Here is a 6,109-nt window from a genome sequence, read left to right as displayed (position 1 = left end):
ATGAAACCTGTTTTGGCATGGACATTGAGGGAGAGTTAGAGGAGTCTATATGGATGAAACCTGTTTTGGCATGGACATTGGGGGAGAGTTAGAGGAGTCTATATGGATGAAACCTGTTTTGGCATGGACATTGAGGGAGAGGTAGAGGACTCTATATGGATGAAACCTGTTTTGGCATGGACATTGAGGGAGAGGTAGAGGAGTCTATATGGATGAAACCTGTTTTGGCATGGACATTGGGGGAGAGGTAGAGGACTCTATATGGATGAAACCTGTTTTGGCATGGACATTGAGGGAGAGGTAGAGGAGTCTATATGGATGAAACCTGTTTTGGCATGGACATTGAGGGAGAGTTAGACTCTATATGGATGAAACCTGTTTTGGCATGGACATTGGGGGAGAGTTCGAGGACTCTATATGGATGAAACCTGTTTTGGCATGGACATTGGGGGAGAGGTAGAGGACTCAATATGGATGAAACCTGTTTTGGCATGGACATTGAGGGAGAGGTAGAGGAGTCTATATGGATGAAACCTGTTTTGGCATGGACATTGGGGGAGAGGTAGAGGAGTCTATATGGATGAAACCTGTTTTGGCATGGACATTGGGGGAGAGTTAGAGGACTCTATATGGATGAAACCTGTTTTGGCATGGACATTGGGGGAGAGTTAGAGGAGTCTATATGGATGAAACCTGTTTTGGCATGGACATTGGGGGAGAGGTAGAGGACTCAATATGGATGAAACCTGTTTTGGCATGGACATTGAGGGAGAGGTAGAGGAGTCTATATGGATGAAACCTGTTTTGGCATGGACATTGGGGGAGAGTTAGAGGAGTCTATATGGATGAAACCTGTTTTGGCATGGACATTGGGGGAGAGGTAGAGGACTCAATATGGATGAAACCTGTTTTGGCATGGACATTGAGGGAGAGGTAGAGGAGTCTATATGGATGAAACCTGTTTTGGCATGGACATTGGGGGAGAGGTAGAGGACTCAATATGGATGAAACCTGTTTTGGCATGGACATTGGGGGAGAGGTAGAGGAGTTTATATGGATGAAACCTGTTTTGGCACGGACATTGAGGGCCTCCACCATGTCAAAGTGGTTAGTAGTCAACTGGGTGGGACTTCCTATGGGTTAAGGAAGGATCACATGATGCCATCCGGGCAGTAAATCACCAACCTTGTCGTTATACCTGTTCAGACAACACACTCCAGGTGTCAGTAAATCACCAACCTTGTCGTCATACCTGTTCAGACAACACACTCCAGGTGTCAGTAAATCACCAACCTTGTCGTTATACCTGTTCAGACAACACACTCCAGGTGTCAGTAAATCACCAACCTTGTCGTTATACCTGTTCAGACAACACACTCCAGGTGTCAGTAAATCACCAACCTTGTCTGTTCCAATAACACATTCCATGTGGCAGTGTGCACCCTTTCAGTTTGTTTACCAACTCATAGAAGTAGCAGAAGAAGAGAATTGACTACTTCAAAATGGAGGTGGCCTCAATGGTGCTGGCCATGCGCTAACAGACGCCTTTATGAGACATTTATAAAGACAATATCTCTATCATTCGATATGGAAACAGCACCTTCACACCACACCTCCCAGAACTTTCCCGCTCTACCCTCAAACTTCAGACTACAAACATACTGGCAGACAACAAGCTCCATGCTATAGTACCCACAAAACACCAGTCTCAACGTCAACAGTGAAGAGGCGACTCCGGGATGCTGACCTTCTAGGCAGAGTTGCAAAGAAAAAGCCATATCTCAGACTGCCCATCTTAATCTTTTATTTTTATTGGCCAGTCTGAGATATGGCTTTTTCTTTGCAACTCTGCCTAGAAGGTCCCCTGTAGCTCAGTTGGTAGAGCATGGCACTTTGCAACACCAGGGTTGTGGGTTCGTTTCCCACGGGGGGGCAGGATGAAAAATGTATGCACTCACTAACTGTAAGTCGCTCTGGATAAGAGCGTCTGCTAAATGACTAAAATGTAAAAATGTAGGTTTCTTCCTAGGTTTCTGCCTTTCTAGGGAGTTTTTCCTAGCCACCGTGCTTCTACTAAAATGTAAAAAAAAAAAAAAAAAAAATTTAATGTAAGGTCAGCATCCCGGAGTCGCCTCTTCACTGTTGACGTTGAGACTGGTGTTTTGCGGGTACTATTTAATGAAGCTGCCAGTTGAGGACCTGTGAGGCGTCTGTTTCTCAAACTAAACACTCTAATGTATTTGTCCTCTTGCTCAGTTGTGCACCGGGGGCCTCCCACTCCTCTTTCTAATCTAGTTAGAGCCAGTTTGCGCTGCTCTGTGAAGGGAGTAGTTTCACAGCGTTTTTGTGGTGAATGGAATAACTGTTTTGATAATGGTTGTCATACACATACCTTGTCCATAATGTAGAGGCCTATGGGATTTCCATTGAAGAGGTAAGGGAGGAGGATGGTACTTGTGATCTGCATAACATACCAATACCAATTGACATTCCTTTGTATGCCTCCTCGTCTGTATACCTGCAGACACAGACACAAAAGTGAGCAGTTCAGTCATCTGCACCCAATACAGCTATAGCCTTCAACATATTCTTAGAGCCTACATATTCTTACCTCTTTGTTGATTGATATCCATTGAGTTGTGTACATTTTCTGTTTTTAGAAAGATTTGCTCAAATATGAAAAGATAAACGATATCATCATAAAACAATATCAATTTAGATCATACAAGGGACAAAACCTTACCTTTTAAAAAATTGAGGAGATCTTTAAATGTTTCTGTTAAGTTCCCTGCACCTGCTGTCCTTTCAAATTCAAATCCAAAATGTTTCAGTTGGGGCAGTTAGTTGGTGGGGGTTCTTGCAGGAACCTAACTCTCATGGGGTTCTTGGAAGAACCTTTTTGGGGGCAATTTTCAGTGCCAAGAACCCTAAGGTTCTTTTGAAGAACTTTGAGGATCTTAGAAGAACCGTTGTTGAACCCCTAATTTTTTTGAGTGGTGTTAGCTAACAGTAAGCTGACAATATTGAAATATCCATGTTAGGTGTGCTTAGCTAGCCAGTCTAATAGAGATCAATACAATTAGTCGGGTGGTTAAATAGTGTATTGTGCATTTTGTTGTAGGTGGTACAGAATCTGATCCACCAACATGCGCTTCCAACCCCTAGCTCTGCACAAGGTGAAGGTAAGTTGGCCAAAATATTCACAAGTTGACGGCTAAGATAGCTCAATTTACAGTAAGCACGGCATAAACATGAATTGGGTAGTGTTTGAATGGGTTGTGTTATGTTGTTACAGGTGGGTAAAACATGAACTGGGTAGTGTTTGAATGGGTTGTGTTCTGGGGTTACAGGTGGGTAAAACATGAATTGGGTAGTGTTTGAATGGGTTGTGTTATGTTGTTACAGGTGGGATAAACATGAACTGGGTGGTGTTTGAATGGGTTGTGTTATGGGGTTACAGGTGGGTAGAGGTAACCAGAGGAGGACCACAGAGGACCTTCTAGTCCATGTCATACATTTAGTCTACCCCTTTTCTCTCTCTTGGCCTTTTCTTTCTGTAAAACTCAGGTTATCTGGAGTCCTTCCACAGTGCCCTGCTTAATAATACACCATAGTAGGGGGCGTTTTGGGTACAGGAGCATGAGGGAGGGGACACACCTTGCGGTTATGGAAGCACAACAAGACTGTGGGACCATCAGGACTACAACAGTAACCGACACAACCACCTCATTCTTCTCTCTGTAGATTTCTCACAACACAAAGACAAAGACATGTTCCGTTGCTAAGGGCTACTATCTAGGTTTTCACTCCAATAAGGTTCAGCTTTATCAACCAGCTAATTATTATAATCAGGTGTGGCCCGATTAGGGATGCAGGGAAAACCAGGAAGGAACCGGGTTGGAGTGAAAACCAGGAAGGAACAGGGTTGGAGTGAAAACCAGGAAGGAACTGGGTTGGAGTGAAAACCAGGAAGGAACAGGGTAGGAGTTAAAACCTAGAGGATGGTAGCTCTCCAGGAACAGGGTTGGAGTGAAAACCTACAGGATGGTAGCTCTCCAGGAACAGGGTTGGAGTGAAAACCTACAGGATGGTAGCTCTCCAGGAACAGGGTTGGAGTGTAAACCTACAGGATGGTAGCTCTCCAGGAACAGGGTTGGAGTGAAAACCTACAGGATGGTAGCTCTCCAGGAACAGGGTTGGAGTGAAAACCTACAGGATGGTAGCTCTCCAGGAACAGGGTTGGAGTGAAAACCTACAGGATGGTAGCTCTCCAGGAACAGGGTTGGAGTGAAAACCTACAGGATGGTAGCTCTCCAGGAACACAGGGTTGGAGTGAAAACCTACAGGAGGGTAGCTCTCCAGGAACAGGGTTGGAGTGAAAACCTACAGGATGGTAGCTCTCCAGGAACAGGGTTGGAGTGAAAACCTACAGGATGGTAGCTCTCCAGGAACACAGGGTTGGAGTGAAAACCTACAGGAGGGTAGCTCTCCAGGAACAGGGTTGGAGTGAAAACCTACAGGATGGTAGCTCTCCAGGAACAGGGTTGGAGTGAAAACCTACAGGACTGCAGCTCCCAACATTTCATATAATGTTATAATATTATTATTGAAATAAAAGAAAAACAATTGTTTATTATTATTAAACCTTTATTTAACCATGAAGGGCTCATTGAGATTTGAAATCTATTTTTCAAGAGCGTCATGGCCAAGATAGGCAGCATCAAGTCGTTACACAATTACAGACAGACAACATGAAAAACTACAAGTAATCTAGTAAAAACATTAGAAATCACAGGAGTATAACGAAATCATAAAACAACAAATTTAAAAACATTGACAGGTCAAGGAATCAGCCTCAAAATCCTTCATCAATGATTTAAAAAAGTTATTCCAGTTTAAATCTATTTTTGAACGGCGTTCCAAGCTGATTGCGCAGAGTACATAAAAGCCCTTTGTTATGGGTGGAAGATGGCACAATGATGCCATCTGTTGGTAAATGTTCATTACTGCAACTCCAGTGTTTTACCGGTGTACTTGAGACACCCGGATGTAACGCAATACACTGAACAAGACTGGTTACTCGCATCAATGCCTCTGCCTCGTCATTTAACATTCAAACACCCTTTTTACAAAATTCAGTTCGGACATTTGGAACAGTTAGCAGGATAAAATCCTGCAAACGAAGAGAATACCCACTAGATTTCTGAAGAATAAAAATGGCCCCAAAAAATGGTGGTAAACCCCTAAATGGCTTTGTAAATTAAAGTATACCAGTGACTGAGTTTACGAGTGGCTATAGAAGGCCAGCCAACCCTGGTGTATAAAGTGCAGTGGTGCGTAAGGGTTTAAAATAAATCTCAATGCTCCATAGTAATAATATAATAATAATAATAATTTATCCAAAGCGACTTACAGTCACATTTTTACATATGGGTGGTCCCGGGGATCGAACCCACTACCCTGGCGTTACAAGCGCCGTGCTCTACCAGCTGAGCTACAGAGGACCGCAGTGAAGGGTGTCAGTTGATCTCAAACACTGAGCGGAAGCGTTCTTAAATAAAAATATCTCCCTAGTCTAGTCTAGGCTGAGACTACCCTCCTTCTGGATTCAAAAGAAAAAACAGGCCTTATTCCTAAAATAACATCCCAACTTCAGCTTCGATTTTTTTTCTAAGTTGTTGAATATGCAATGTAAAAGAGAGGCCGTCATCAATTAAAATGTCAAGATATTTTATATGAGGTAAGAGCCTCCATCTCATTGCCCTGACAGGAAGTAAACGGTGAAAGGTTCAGAGGTCTGTTTCTTGCTTTAGAAAACACCATTAGTTTAGTTTTTGTCAGCATTGAGGATAAGCTTCAATTGACACCAAGGTACGTTGAACAGTATAAAAAGCACTTTGCAAGTTCTGGAAAAGCTGTTGTGAGAGACGAGGCACAACAATAAATAACAGTATCAGCATTTTGCACATTTTTTGTCTAAATTATTTATATAAATAGTGAAGAGGGGACCAAGTACAGAGCCCTGGGGCACACCATTACAGACAGACAATTTAACAGACAAGAGCCATCAAATTTAGTGCACTGAGTTCTATCAGACAGATAGTTAACA

The sequence above is a fragment of the Coregonus lavaretus genome (assembly GCF_964263955.1).
Source record: "Coregonus lavaretus genome assembly, contig: HAP1_SCAFFOLD_230, whole genome shotgun sequence".
Lineage (NCBI taxonomy): Eukaryota > Metazoa > Chordata > Actinopteri > Salmoniformes > Salmonidae > Coregonus > Coregonus lavaretus.
Note: the sequence above shows the minus strand (reverse complement) of the source record.